This window comes from Thalassophryne amazonica, chromosome 14 (genome assembly GCF_902500255.1).
Source record: "Thalassophryne amazonica chromosome 14, fThaAma1.1, whole genome shotgun sequence".
Taxonomy (NCBI): Eukaryota; Metazoa; Chordata; class Actinopteri; order Batrachoidiformes; family Batrachoididae; genus Thalassophryne; species Thalassophryne amazonica.
Genome location: NC_047116.1, coordinates 26,404,146 through 26,419,604, shown reverse-complemented (window position 1 = coordinate 26,419,604; position 15,459 = coordinate 26,404,146). Strand labels below are relative to the sequence as shown.

At 39.5% G+C, this 15,459-nt stretch overlaps 1 pseudogene; it reads right to left on the bottom strand.

The window, feature by feature from the left end:
• Window positions 1-1,168, bottom strand: part of LOC117524377 — a 32,851-nt pseudogene extending 31,683 nt beyond the window's left edge.
• Window positions 1,169-15,459: the final 14,291 nt, after the last annotated feature.

The following is a 15,459-nucleotide window of genomic DNA, read 5'->3' as shown; positions in this document are numbered from 1 at the left end:
ATTTGCAAAACTTTCAGGCGTGATCCAAAGCAATCTGCCCATTTTCCAAACCCAGTTATTCCAGTTAAGGGTCACGGAGGAGCTGGAGTCTATCCTAGCCTTGGACGCCTTGGACAGGCTGCCAGTCTATTGCACGATCAACACATACATACAGTTCCCAAACCTGCATGTCTTTCGAAGTGGGAGGATGTTGAAGTGCCAGGAAGGAACACACACAAACATGGAGAGAACATGCAAACTCCACACAGAAAGGACCAGGTCTGAAACAAACCGGGGACCTTCTCACTGTGAGGAAATAGTGCTAAACATGAAGCCACCATGCTGCAAGTGATCCAAAACCCTGTCCTTGAATTCAAATAAAATAGTTTCAACAGGTATTAGCACTGCACCGGGAGAGGTAGACTCATTCTGGCTCAGTTGCCTTGGATCAAGTTAAAAAGAGAGCTTCACTTTTAGCACTATCATGGGTGCACCCAACAGTGCAGTAGTTTTGGGGCATTATTAAACAACAGAGATGTCACGACCTTGCCTTCAGAGAGGTACTGAACATAGCTTTGTTTTACCCTTTGCACTGGTTACTATGTCACCTAATGAGTGGATCACTCCTTCAGAACATCCTGGATGCTCCCCTGGAGACTTATATAATGTATTATTTTTAAAAAGTATTGGATTTTACATAATAAATGGTAAGCATAAATGTTGAAGGCAAAAAAAATCTAACCTTGACCGTCATCTAGTTGTAGTGCATTTATGTACATGGCGAATTCGGCATCAACTATTTTCACTTTCAGTTGCTAAACTGCCACAGGCCATTCATTGTGGTTCCATAACATAATGTTATCTTCCTCAGAAGACAGTTGTTTAGTTGATGCCAAGGGCGAACATTATACGGGACTTAGCAGTGATTAGCTTACGTTAGCGGTGCGGTGCACCTGCTTACCTCATCATCACGGAGAGCCGCTCCCTCGGCAGGATTAAGCGGTCACGCAACACCTCAGACACAGCGGAACTAACGGAAACAAGCTCGCAAGTACAACCTAAACGTCTTTACGGTTTAATTCTGACTCAGTTCGCAAAAATGCGGAATGTTGTGGTCTTGTAACACGACCCCATTTCTTCATTACTTCGTACTAACGCACAGATTTAAGCAACAAGCTTTTGACAGCTTACCGCACGCCTGTCATTTTAATGTGCCGCAGGGGTTTTCCACGATACGCTAACACCTCCAGGCAATTTTAGTGTGTCATTATAAAATATTTTGGAGGAAAATGTAATAAATAGTTACAGATTTTGAAGGGGGCTTATCCAAAGTAGTCAGTTAGGGGTTAAGAGATGTAATTTTGTAATGCGTACCAGCACGTACCCCCCATGAACGCGAAGTGGTATGATCCACTCGAATGTCAAGAGGCTCTAAAAGGGCAAGGGTTTGCTTGTTACCAAGGGAACAACAGTGAATCCATTTTTTTTCCCTGCATCACTGCAAGATTTTTTTATAGAGCGTAAAAACAAACATTATTTTTATTACCCACAAAATTTTGATGCAAAGGTATATCAAGTACATTGTGATGCTGCGTTCTGCCGCATGAGTTAATATCACTTATTGTCTTGAATATGAGATTAAATTGACAAAAAAAATATATATATATATAGCAATCATCGCATAAAAAGTGTGCAGTTGAAAGACATGAAAGACATTTAATGCTTATAATATGATTAAGCGACAAATCGTTTCATGTCTACTCAAGGTCAAATAAGATAGAAGCTAAGCCACCAGAGATTTAAAAAAAAAAAGAGCAAGAAGGAAGGTTTTACAGAGATAAAAATTCCAGAAGATTAAAATAATTAAAATAATGATAGGTCTAAATGTGTGTATATATATATATATATATATATATATATAGATAGATAGATAGATAGATAGATAGATAGATAGATAGATAGTGCAAGGTGCGGCTAGGATATAAATATATTTCTGTGCAATATATTTATATCCTAGCCGCACCTTGCACTAGTGTCAACTGTATATATATTTTCCTTACATTGTTGAATTTTTCTTTATATCTTGTTTTTGATATATACTTTTGCACTATTTTTATCTCTTTTTTTGCACTATTTTTATTTTTATTCTATTTTATTGCACTGTAACTGGATGGCCCTAATCTCGTTGTACCAATGTATAATGACAGTAAAAGGCATTCTGATTCTGATTCTGATATATATATATATATATATTTTTTTTTTCAAAGCTGTTTGAATTTAAATGTAACTGGATTACACAAATATTATAATCTAAAGCAAACTAACTCTAAAGCTAACTAAATATGAAGCTAACATAAGTAAAGCTAACTGAAAAGCTCTTTGGATCGAAAATAAGATGAACAGGGGTCAGGTGCAAAGATTATTAAAATTAAGGTGATAGAGACAATGGCTTCAAATTTAACCTTGATGTTTGACCTTGACATGACCTGTGGTGCCAGAGGTCAGTTCACAAAGTTTTTCCACCAAGCTTGATTGAAATTGTTCTTTGTGTTTTAAAGTTATCGCTGTGGACAAACAAACAGCGATGTCCATTATAAAACAGCAATAGCAAAGTCTGAATTTAGCATGTGATCCTTTATGTCCTGCTGAGAAAAGTCATCTTTATTCTCAAGCATTTTTGCTCATTCTGTGTGCAGATTGTCTGCATCTGCATCATAAGGTCAAGCTTGTTACTCCTGCAAGTACTACAGAATTGTGAAATATTGATGTCTGTGAGTTTCAGATAGATTTGTACTTCATAAAAATATTGTGACTTTAAAATAAGTGGGAATGAGGAGTCAACTCCAGCCTCAATGCTGTGATTCCGAACACTTTCCTGCAGATGTCAGTGTTTTATATCTTATCTTTTTGTCTTTCCATTAGATACAGAGGGTCGACTTTGAGGAATCCACAGTGCAGTTAGTGTTGTGATGCAAGCAGTATCACAACCAACCTGCAGTCAGCAGCTAAGTCAGAGACCTGCATGCTAAGATATGGATCAATATATTCATCCCCAAGGTGCAGTTGCACTGTTCCCTGATCTGACCACCTGGTAACAAAAAAAATGAAACAGAATGTTCCTTTGTTAGAAAACAAATCCAGCAGTATGAAACACAAGTTAAAGTCAAACCAGACAGCTTTTGCTTTATGCCAGCTATTTGTTATGACAGCTTTGTCCTTGTAATTATTTTCCCTACATAATCGTGCATCATGCTGTATTATGTAATTACTTTACTTAAATGGTTATACTCTTAGTTTGGTATACTTTTAGTCTGTTATTTGCTTAAGCATGCATGTGGAATTGATTTGAACTGGTTTTATCACTTAGAACAAAGAGATTCAAGTTAAAATATAAATTATAATATGTCCCGTTATCACACAGGTTTTGAGCAGGAGCTGGACCTCCCTCTGTGCCCACAGGGTACCAATAAGGGAAGGATTTTGCAAAATAAGGTCCCCCTTTTGTCACGCCCATATTGTGTTTTATAAAAACTGTTTTAGTCCTTTGTTCTTGGTTCAGAACAAATGGATCTCCTGTGAGAGAGAAGTTCTTCGGAATCCAGGCCTGTTTTTCACCGTGATTTCAAATACATTTAATCTGAAATAGTTTGACTTTGTACTTTGTAAGGGACAGTATTACAATAAGAACTGGGGTAAAATTAACACTATGTTTGATTATCTTTTCATAAACATGCAACAGAATTGTTTGAAACAGGTTATGAAATGCTCCAGAAGAGTGTTTTGCATTAGTGTCACCTATTTGTAGAACTAACAAAAAGCTCTGGCACTATTGCCAGACACATGTTCTATTGTATAATTCTGGTTTCCCATTCTGTTGTATATTTTGTTATGAATTTGCCCAGGTAGTGATGGTTTCCTTTTAATAGGGACTCTGGAACAATGGTCGAAACAGCTTTTGAAATATCACAGAACTGTGTTTTGAGTTAGCATCACAAACATTTTGGCACTATCCCCAGCCACACATACTATCTACTGGTTAATTATGGTTTTACGTTCCTAATATGTTGTATATTTTTTCTAGAATTTGCCCACATAATAGGTATCATAACCAAGTGTCAGTCCGTCTGCGCATTTGCTCCTGTCCACTGCCCATAACACAGTGCACAGGCCCTTTACACTCCCATTGTGGTTGGTGAGCCCATGGAGGTGACACCATATTGTTTTTTCTGGCTGAGCCCGATAAAGTCTCACTGTTGTAGACCCAGCCACCAGGCACTAGCCTTCGAGTCCCTCCAACCCCTCCACACCCTCCCCCAGGCCTGACTCCAGGAGGAGGCCCCTAATCCGGGCAAGGTGCCTCTGCCCTTTTTGTGTCCATCATAAAGAGTCTACTGGATCACCATTTGTCTGTTTCCTCACCTGGGACCAATTTGCCAAGGGTGGACTTACCAGGAACTAATGCTCCTGACAATGCAGTTCCCAGCATCACTGGAGCACACAAACCCCTCCACCACAATAAGGTGGAGGTGTTTGTTGGCCAGGGCTGCCCCTTGTCACCAATCCTGTTCCTGATGGTCATGGATGGGATTTCAAGGCACAGTCAGGGACTGGAGGGTGTCCAGTTTGGTGACCTCAGAGTTACATCTTTGCTTTTTGCGGATGATATAGTTCTGTTGGCTTCATCAGGCAGTGACCTCTGAGGTGCACTGAGCAGGTTTGAAGCTGAGTGTGAGGCGAGTGGAATGGGAATCAGTTCCTCCAAATTTGACACAGTGGTTCTATGTCAGAAAAGTGGGGGCTCTCCCCTCTGGGTCAGGGGAGAGTTACTGCCCCAAGTGGAGGAGTTTAAATATCTTGTTCATGAGTGGGGGGTAAGTTGGAGCATGAGCAGGGACATCTTAGATGATCCATTTCAACGTTTCACCACACAGCAAGCCATATTTTCTCTGTGATTATAATAAAAGAGAATGACAGACGCAGTCCTCAGTCAACAGCCAGCAACTGCAGTGATCGGACAATGAATTAAGGACCTTACCAGGGTTGGGATCAGCTCAGCAGCTGTCAATGAAAGCAATCACGGCCATAATTATACACAATTTTATGGCTTTAAAGATCTTAAACCAGAGGTGGGACAAAGTCACTGTCAAGTCATTCTCAAGTCATCAATCAGCAAGTCCCAAGTCAAGTCTCAAGTCAGCTTTCAAACAATTGGTGGTCATTATGACTTGAGACTTGACTTGGGACTTGCTGATTCATGACTTGATGGTGACTTTGTCCCACCTCTGTCTTAAACTAAGAAGGTGGAAAGAAATTTACCCTGTGTTCAGGTGTCAAGGAAGGGGGAACTACCTATAGAGACAAAATCTGTTTTTGATACCAGGATGTAAACATGATCTCATGCTCCAAATTACCCCCACTCGTGAAGAAGGCCTCAAGATACTTACATTCCACCACTTGGGGCAGTAACCCTTCCTTGACCTAGAAGGTGAGACTCTCAATTTACTAGTCGATTTAAGTTTCTATCCTCACCTATGGTTATGAACTTTGGGTCATGACTGAAAGAATAAAATCACAGATAAAAGCAGCAGAAACAAGATTCCCCCATTGGGTATCTGTGCTGACAACCCTGGACAGGGTGAGAAGCTTGACTATCCGGGAGAGACTCGGAGTAGAGCTGCTGCTCGTTTGCATGGACAGTAGCCAGCAGAGGTGGTTTGGGCATCCGGTGAGGATGCCCTTTGGTTGTCTCCCTACAGAGATCTTCCAGGCATGTCCAACTGGGAGGAGGCCCTGGGGGAAGACCTAGGATAGGACATGCTAGAGGCAATATATTTCCCAGCTGGGTTGGCAATGCCTAGGGATCCCCTGGGAAGAGTTAAGCACTTGACCGGGGATAGGCGTGCACCTCTACTAAACATCCAGCAGGGGGCAGTATGTGTGTGGGATATTGCATACATAAAACAGATTGTCTTTCAGTCACTCTGAGACATCAGAGTGCACCAGATGCAACAATGTTTTTGTTTTGTTTTTTTCTCATTATATGTTCTTTTGATTTGGTGAGTGACAAGATGATGATGTTTTGGAGTTATTGCCAAAATAAGTTGGCTGGGATGGATGAACTCATTCATCCACTCATCTACATTTTTACTGTCCAAGCCATACACTGTTAGTACCAGCAGGGAATTGTTTCAGTTCAAATGCTTGCCATTTTAAATTCAAGAGTCTGCATGTACAAAAGTTTGGGACAACCTCAAATTTTGATAGATATTATGTCTGACAGGCAACAGACAATGAAATAAATGACCCTGACCCCCCACGAAAAATAAATAATAATAATCATAATAATAAAAAATCAAATGCAAACTTTTTTGTCTACTTTATTAAACAAATCAACTGTCAAGTTACAAATCTCATTTTCATTAAAATTAAAAAAAAAAAAAAAAGTTGTAGGTGTATGCAGTAATAAAATGATTGGAAAAACTGGAAAAACTTAATTACTGTAACCTGATTTTCTTGTAAATTGCAGGAGCTAATCTAAAATGTATTTTGTAGTTTTATTATCAAAAAGAAATGTGTCACAAACCTTTGCAACAGTACTGTTGATACACACATTTAAATTAAGTTTGCACAAATGATTATCTTTTTGGCAATATTTTAGCATTTACAGCTCAAATTGTGTCTCATTTTCACAGTTTGAATTTTTTTTGAATGACTTTATTAATTGCACTAAAATATATCAGATCAGATATATATCAGAAGTTATTTCTGTAGACTGATAAGAGTAAATGTTACCTAATTAGAATATTATGAGTTGAAAATTAATTAAAATCAGTGACAAATATCAGGGTAGTACTGTCATAAAAGCAAAAACTGTTTATTGTTAAGTTGGCCTTTTTAAAGCTTAAGTTTCTTATATAAAAATCTAAATATAGGGCCATTCTGTAATTACCACCTTTACTGTTTAGTTCTGAACATGAATAATCTGTATCACTCATGTAGTGTGTGTGTGTGTGTGAGTGAGAGAGAGAGAGAGAGAGAACATTTATAGGTCAAAGATTGGAATCTTTTTTGAACTCAGATGTCTAAAATAATCAGTGTAAAACAAATCAACCTACATTCAAGTTAAAAAAATGAATTAACATATTTGATTTAGCCTTTATTTAACCAGGTAAGTTATTAAGAAAAAAATTATTATTTACAATAACACCCTGGTGAATATGTATGTATTTGTTGCATATGTATACAAATGCAACAAATACATATTAAATTCAATCCTGGTATATTGTGTTGAAGGTGCATCAACAATAATTATATTCTCCAACAAATTCTAACTAATTATACTTGCAGAGGTGTTTGTAAATAAAAGGATTTAAACCCATCAGTTTGTGTTCTTGTATTTTGTGCCAAGACAGTGTTGTATGGCTGGGGGGCCTGGCTGCCTTTTTGTTTCTGTCTTTTGTTTTTCCTTCCAGGTGGCTTGCATTTGGGACTGAGTGGCTGTGTTGCTGAGGTTATCAGGACCTCACCCTGATCACCTGCAGCTCGTCAGGACTTACAGCTGAGGTGCATCTATATGGATTGGAACATGGTGGCATTTAAGACTGGAGTATACAGTGTGTATTTGCCAGAGACTCGACCTTGTGACCAGACGGGTGAGATCGTCGTCTCGGGAGCCATCTCATCATCAGTGGATGCAGAGAACGTCCAGGGTTTGATGCACGGTCTGTGAAAGAGGAGGGGGTGAGGTCTCACGCTCGTCAGCACACTTCCTGAGGTACGTTAGATTTTGTGACTAACATTTATACAGTCAGTAAATGTGGTGTCCCTCACACCTTATTATATTGAGCTGTATGTTAGTCATGTATCGGCTTCCACTGCAGTGGAGTTTTGTGAACTGGATGTTCCATGCCTGCAGGTTGGGAAGCTGATTAGTAATCAAGCCAGGAAGTGTTTGCTGTTTGTACACCTTTAAGTGTTCTCTCTGTGTGTAGAGTGTGGACTCACATAATGGTTCCTTCTTTCACAGACTCGGTTTGTTGCGGCCACCTGGGGGGTGTCGACGGGGTCCTTGGGTCCGAACAGCTTCTGGCTCCGGACCGTTAGCGCTGCTGGGAGCGCACCACGCCAGACCGCACTTTCTTTTGTTATTTTTTGTATCACTGTTATGTATTAAATTCAGTTAGCCTTTGTACCGTGCTCTGCTTATTTCATACTGGGTCCTTCAAACGCTGGTCGGTTCTCCGAGCTGCGTCCGACACATAACAGACAGTATTAGTTGACAATTATTCATCTATAAACTGTGGCTTATATTGTCACAAAAATATACACTATATCAATACGTGTGTGTGTGTTTGAGCTGGGTTCTAATTCCTCCTAAACCTGACAGTTGAGAAATAGGCTTTTAAATGGCTGCGCTGGTTAACCGAGGAAAATATTATGTGAAACAGGCTTTTCAAAAATAAATAAAATAAACTTGTTAGTCCATGAAGAACATAACAAATTAGGGTGGCTCATTTGAGAATTAAGAGGGACTATTACAACCCCTGGCAAAAATTATGGAATCACCGGCCTCGGAGGATGTTCATTCAGTTGTTTAATTTTGTAGGAAAAAAGCAGATCACAGACATGACACAAAACTAAAGTCATTTCAAATGGCAACTTTCTGGCTTTAAGAAATACTATAAGAAATCAAGAAAAAAAGATTGTGGCAGTCAGTAATGGTTACTTTTTTAGACCAAGCAGAGGAAAAAAATATGGACTCACTCAATTCTGAGGAATAAATTATGGAATCACCCTGTAAATTTTCATCCCCAAAACTAACACCTGCATCAAATCACATCTGCTCGTTGACATTAACCCTATGTCATGAAATTGACCCTATGTGTCTTTTTGCAAGGAATGTTTTCACAGTTTTTGCTCTATGGCAAGATGCATTATCTTCTTGAAAAATGATTTCATCATCCTTAAACATCAGAAAAGTGTCCAAAATATCAACATAAACTTGTGCATTTATTGATGATGTAATGACAGCCATCTCCCCAGTGCCTTTACATGACATGCAGCCCCATATCATCAATGACTGTGGAAATTTACATGTTCTCTTCAGGCAGTCATCTTTATAAATCTCATTGGAACGGCACCAAACAAAAGTTCCAGCATCATCACCTTGCCCAATGCAGATTCGAGATTCATCACTGAATATGACTTTCATCCAGTCATCCACAGTCCACGATTGCTTTTCTTTAGCCCATTGTAACCTTGTTTTTTTCTGTTTAGGTGTTAATGATGGCTTTCATTTAGCTTTTCTGTATGTAAATCCCATTTCCTTTAGGTGGTTTCTTACAGTTCGGTCACAGACGTTGACTCCAGTTTCCTCCCATTCGTTCCTCATTTGTTTTGTTGTGCATTTTCAATTTTTGAGACATATTGCTTTAAGTTTTCTGTCTTGACGCTTTGATGTCTTCCTTGGTCTACCAGTATGTTTGCCTTTAACAACCTTCCCATGTTGTTTGTATTTGGTCCAGAGTTTAGACACAGCTGACTGTGAACAACCAACATCTTTTGCAACATTGCGTGATGATTTACCCTCTTTTAAGAGTTTGATAATCCTCTCCTTTGTTTCAACTGACATCTCTCGTGTTGGAGCCATGATTCATGTCAGTCCACTTGGTGCAACAGCTCTCCAAGGTGTGATCACTCCTTTTTAGATGCAGACTAACAAGCAGATGTGATCTGATGCAGGTGTTAGTTTTGGGGATGAAAATTTACAGGGTGATTCCATAATTTATTCCTCAGAATTGAGTGAGTCCATATTTTTTTTCTCTGCTTGGTCTAAAAAAGTAACCGTTACTGACTGCCACAATCTTTTTTTCTTGATTTCTTATAGTGTTTCTTAAAGCCAGAAAGTTGCCATTTGAGATGACTTTAGTTTTGTGTCATGTCTGTGATCTGCTTTTTTTCTACAAAATTAAACAACTGAATGAACATCCTCCGAGGCTGGTGATTCCATAATTTTTGCCAGGGGTTGTAGTGGTTGTTACTGGCTTTCTTTTTGCAAAATAAATAAAAGGGTTATTTTTGACATGTCTGTTTTAAGGCAAACCACAGCCTGTCATGTAATGTCTGTGGCTGACGGACAAGATACACTCAGCAAAAATATAAACGCAACACTTTTGGTTTTGTTCCCATTTTCTATGAGATGAACTCAAAGATCTAAAACTTTTTCCCACATACACAATATCACCATTTCCCTCAAATATTGTTCACAAACCAGTCTAAATCTGTGATAGTGAGCACTTCTCCTTTGCTGAGATAATCCATCCCACCTCACAGGTGTGCCATATCAAGATGCTGATTAGACACCATGATTAGTGCACAGGTGTGCCTTAGACTGCCCACAATAAAAGGCCACTCTGAAAGGTGCAGTTTTATCACACAGCACAATGCCATAGATGTCGCAAGATTTGAGGGAGCGTGCAATTGGCATGCTGACAGCAGGAATGTCAACCAGAGCTGTTGCTCGTGTATTGAATGTTCATTTCTCTACCATAAGCCGTCTCCAAAGGCGTTCAGAGAATTTGGCAGTACATCCAACCAGCCTCACAACTGCAGACCACGTGTAACCACACCAGCCCAGGACCTCCACATCCAGCATGTTCACCTCCAAGATCGTCTGAGACCAGCCACTCGGACAGCTGCTGAAACAATCGGTTTGCATAACCAAAGAATTTCTGCACAAACTGTCAGAAACCGTCTCAGGGAAGCTCATCTGCATGCTCGTCGTCCTCATCGGGGTCCCGACCTGACTCCAGTTCGTCGTCGCAACTTCGCACAGCCATTGAAGAGGAGTGGACCAACATTCCACAGGCCACAATTGACAACCTGATCAACTCTATGCGAAGGAGATGTGTTGAACTGCATGAGGCAAATGGTGGTCACACCAGATACTGACTGGTATCCCCCCCCCAATAAAACAAAACTGCACCTTTCAGAGTGGCCTTTTATTGTGGGCAGTCTAAGGCACACCTGTGCACTAATCATGGTGTCTAATCAGCATCTTGATATGGCACACCTGTGAGGTGGGATGGATTATCTCAGCAAAGGAGAAGTGCTCACTATCACAGATTTAGACTGGTTTGTGAACAATATTTGAGGGAAATGGTGATATTGTGTATGTGGAAAAAGTTTTAGATCTTTGAGTTCATCTCATACAAAATGGGAGCAAACCAAAAGTGTTGCGTTTATATTTTTGTTGAGTATAAATAATTCTGGGGATAATTCTGGGTATAATTTTGGGGATAACTGGCATTAATTGATTGTGCTTGCCTGATGGACAGACATACATATGACAATTGAGGTTGACGCCTCCATTCCAAGGCAGAGGAGCTCTTTACAAACTCTACACAACACACTCATGTTTAAGTGGCACTTATTTTATAGGAATTTAGCCAATTTTTATTAGGGGTGGAACAATACATTGTGTATCGCGATAATCATATCATGGGGCGTGTATCGAATTATATTGTTTTCTTTAAATGAGTACCATGATATTATGAAAAGTGAAAGATTTTATGGAAGAAATAATTACCCCTTGCAGAAGAATCCTAAATGATTTATAAAATATGCAAATATGAAAAAGGATTTCAGTTTATACTTCAGAATATTTTTTCTTTAAAGTTAAACATTCACCACAGATTGCTTTCTACATACAGTAATTACTGTGAACAATGATCATGTCATTATGTATGGTGATATGTATTGAATTGTGGAGCATGTGTATCATTCCACTGCTGGTATTTATGTTTCATTAAAATTGATTTTTACTGGTAAACACAGATTGATGCACAGTTTGTCCAGTGCAGTGATTTTCAACCTTTTTTGAGCCGCGGCACCCTTTTTATATTTACAAAATCCTGCGGCACACCACCAACCAAAATAATATTATAATGCTATTACCTCTGGTTTTGCGCAAAACCCAGATATCATTATTATTATTATTATTAATAGAAAATCGATACAGAAAACAGCACATTTTGAAAATCCTCAAGCATTTTGCGCTCTGATCTCAAGTAGGGCTGTCACGATTAGGAATTTCTGGAGACGATTAATTGTCAGACAAATAATTGCGATTGACGAATATATTGTCTATTTTTTTTCCCCCCTTCTTTATATTCTACTATTGTAGTATAATTACACAACTCTGGAAGAACGTTTGGCTTCTGTGAGTGGAGAAACTGGGAATGGTGCAACATTTTTATTTTTATCTTCATTTTACATACAGTCCCAACTTTTTCTGATTTGTGGTTGTTTCTGTTGCATTTCTGAAATTGTTTCTCCTCATCAGTCACGTTTTGTGCTTAAACACTGCATTAAGCTCAAGATTGAACAAATAAATACCTTTGGAAAATAACAGCTGTTAAAGTTCAGAGTTCTCACCTGCTTTTTGTGATCTCTGCGTCTGAACATTGTTTTTTTTTTTGTGGCTCAGTTCATTCATATATTCTCATTTTTTAAATGTGTTTTTAAAGATATTTGACCGTTTATTTCATCTCATGATCTCATAAATTCAGCATACGGGCCGCGGCACCCTGGTTGAGAATCACTGGTCCAGTGTATATTGGTATTGGTATAGGCTACTTTATCCAGTTATGGACAAATGATTGGACCGCAAATAATTTAGACTATAACTGAATATATATTAAATGTTTGATAACAAAAACAAAATCAGCACAGCTGTGGCTCTCCTTTAAAACAATATAATCTTCCAACTGTAATTGTAGTATTGGTACCTGAATAGATAAGGAGTTGGCCTCCTTTTATGTAGATCCAGGTTTTTATACCTCAGTGTTGGGTGGATCGACTAGATTTCTAATGGATCCAGTACCCCTGTTTCTGTCGTAGCGGATCCATGTTGTGTGGAACTGTTTACCTTCGCCCATCTTTGTTGGCCGTATGCACTATTTTTTGGTCACGTGATGTGTCAAAGGTCATTTCCAGTCGGTGCGTAATATGAATTTGTCATCTACTCACAAAATAAATATGAATTAAAGATGAATAATCTTATTTAACATATAATTTTAAAAATGAAATAATTTTCTGAGGTATTAAAACAAAACATCCCTCATCTGGGGAGCAATATGAGTGGCTCTAGTTTGTTGGGGATGGTGGACCCTTCCGTCATCCCCAACTCACTGGATCTGCTCACACTGCTCCCCAGACTCAGGGTGTTTTGTTATTGAATCCTGCTCATGCTACCTGTCTGTGTCTTTGGACAAGACACGTAGGGCCTGATTCACTACAGATTTGTGTGTAAAAATGTGCACAAAAACCATTGCTCTTACAGATACATCTGCATGCTGATTTACTAACACAATGTGGGTTGCGTCTGTAAAATGTGCAAAATAGTATTAACTTAGGTGTTTGCATCCAAGAATATGCAATTTAGGGTTTGTCCACCCGAGAGTGCAAAACTGTGGAAGGAAGTATGTAAATTGGCGAGGACTGCACACACAACACAATTTATCAAGGCCAAAAGGAAATTTAACACGTGCTGATAGCGTCTCAATTTTGCAAGTTTGAAACCTTGGCATTAATTGATGGCGCTTGACAGATTGTTGTTCTAGCACAGAGACTGCAAGGAATAAAAAAAAGAAAAAAATCATTCTTTGTAATCATGGGGTATATTTGATTTTTTTTTGTGCTTGCTTCTTTAAAACCTCTGTGGGAACCATCACCTTATCACTGGTGAGAGGTTTGTGTGTCACTATGAACCTGAGAGCTGCTGTCTGGAGCCTTTTGGGGGGGGTGATGGTCTAGTGGATAAGTGTTGGGCTTGAGACCAGAGGATCCTTGGTTCAAATCCCAGCCTGACCAGAAAATTACTAAAGCCCCCTGGGCAAGGTCCTGAATCCCTTAGTTGCTCCAGATGTGTAGTGGGTGCCTTGCATGGCAGCAGCCTCACATTGGAGTGAATGTGAGGCATTGATGTGTAAAGCGCTTTGAACATCTGATGCAGATGGAAAAGAGCTATATAAATACAGTCCATTTGTGTTCCTGGTGGGGTCTCCCATGGCAAACGTCTCAGGCGAGGAGCCCGAGTAAGAATGGTTCACAAAAACTCCATGAACAAATTGGCAGAGGGAGTGTGACCTGGCCTGGAGGAAGCCCTGGGCCCCATCTGGAGCTAGGGGCTGTACGGAAGGCCTGTCAGCGCCTAGTGGCCAGGTGTGCCATGGAGCCTTGCCAGGCTCAGACTGACGAGGTAACCTCCAACTGAAACTTGCAAATGGTTTCAGCTTGGGTATCACCAGGCTTTTGGAGGTGATCCTATGAGCAAAATGCAAATAAAAGAGTGGTATAACCGCTTAAAAAACGGGTGCACATCGGTGGAGAGCAAAGCTGGTTCCAGTAGGTCATCCACAAGCTGAAATGATCAAGGGATTGACACAATACAGACTTTGATCATAGATGACCATCGTGTCACCATCCAAGAACTTTTGCGAATGGTTTCCACTTGGGTATCACCAGGCTTTTTAATGCAGAACCTTAATGCAGAACCTTTGCTCAAGTCCTTCTGCCATGCTATAATAAATGAGAATCTGACAGGTGCTCAGTACATATTTTCACTCTAAGGCTGATTGCTGGCAGCTGATGTATTCTGCGGGAGGGAAAAAAATTCACACATACGCAAGAAGTTTCCCTATTCCTCCCCACCAAATGACAGCTCGGGCACTTCATTTGTTTCCGTGGGATAAAATAAGGCAGGATACATTTTGGAAGTGTACAATAGATTAAGATAAAGAGGTGTCTTCCACCTACATCCAGTAACTTAAGCAGCTGATTTAATTTTATTTTGCGCTTATGTCCATTAACATGTGCAGCACATTTACTCAATAAATCACGCACTAAACTGTCACCACTCAAATATGCAAATGTTTAGATTGTCCACGCAATTTAGCACACATTATTTGGGATCTTAGTAAATCATGCCTTTAATCTACATTGTCTACGTCCACCCAGATGTAAATGGCCTCAGCTGGGGAAGTAACCTTCTTCCCATCTAGGGGGAGTCATTGACTCTCATCCACTTGATGCTACGGAATCCGGATAGAAGTACCGGCACCAACAGGCTTCAGGGCCAATATAGGACCTCTTCTCCAAGAGCAATAATCAACACCATACATCATAACATCAAGGGCATTCAAAGCTTTTATTTCTGATATCTTAAGGAGATTTCACTCTTTTGTTGTAGATCTCACAAGAAAATGGAAGATTAAATATTCAGACCAAAAAAATAATTCAGAATGATCTGCTCCCCCATCACATTACTTACAGAAGTCTTACATTACTTACAAAGTCTTATGGTGAGAACATCATCTTCCATCATTGCTGTTAGTAAGATTGTATTTTCCATCAAAGAACACAACCAATTACAATTGATTAAAATTAAACAAACAGATCAATTAGATGTCTGCGCTTTCA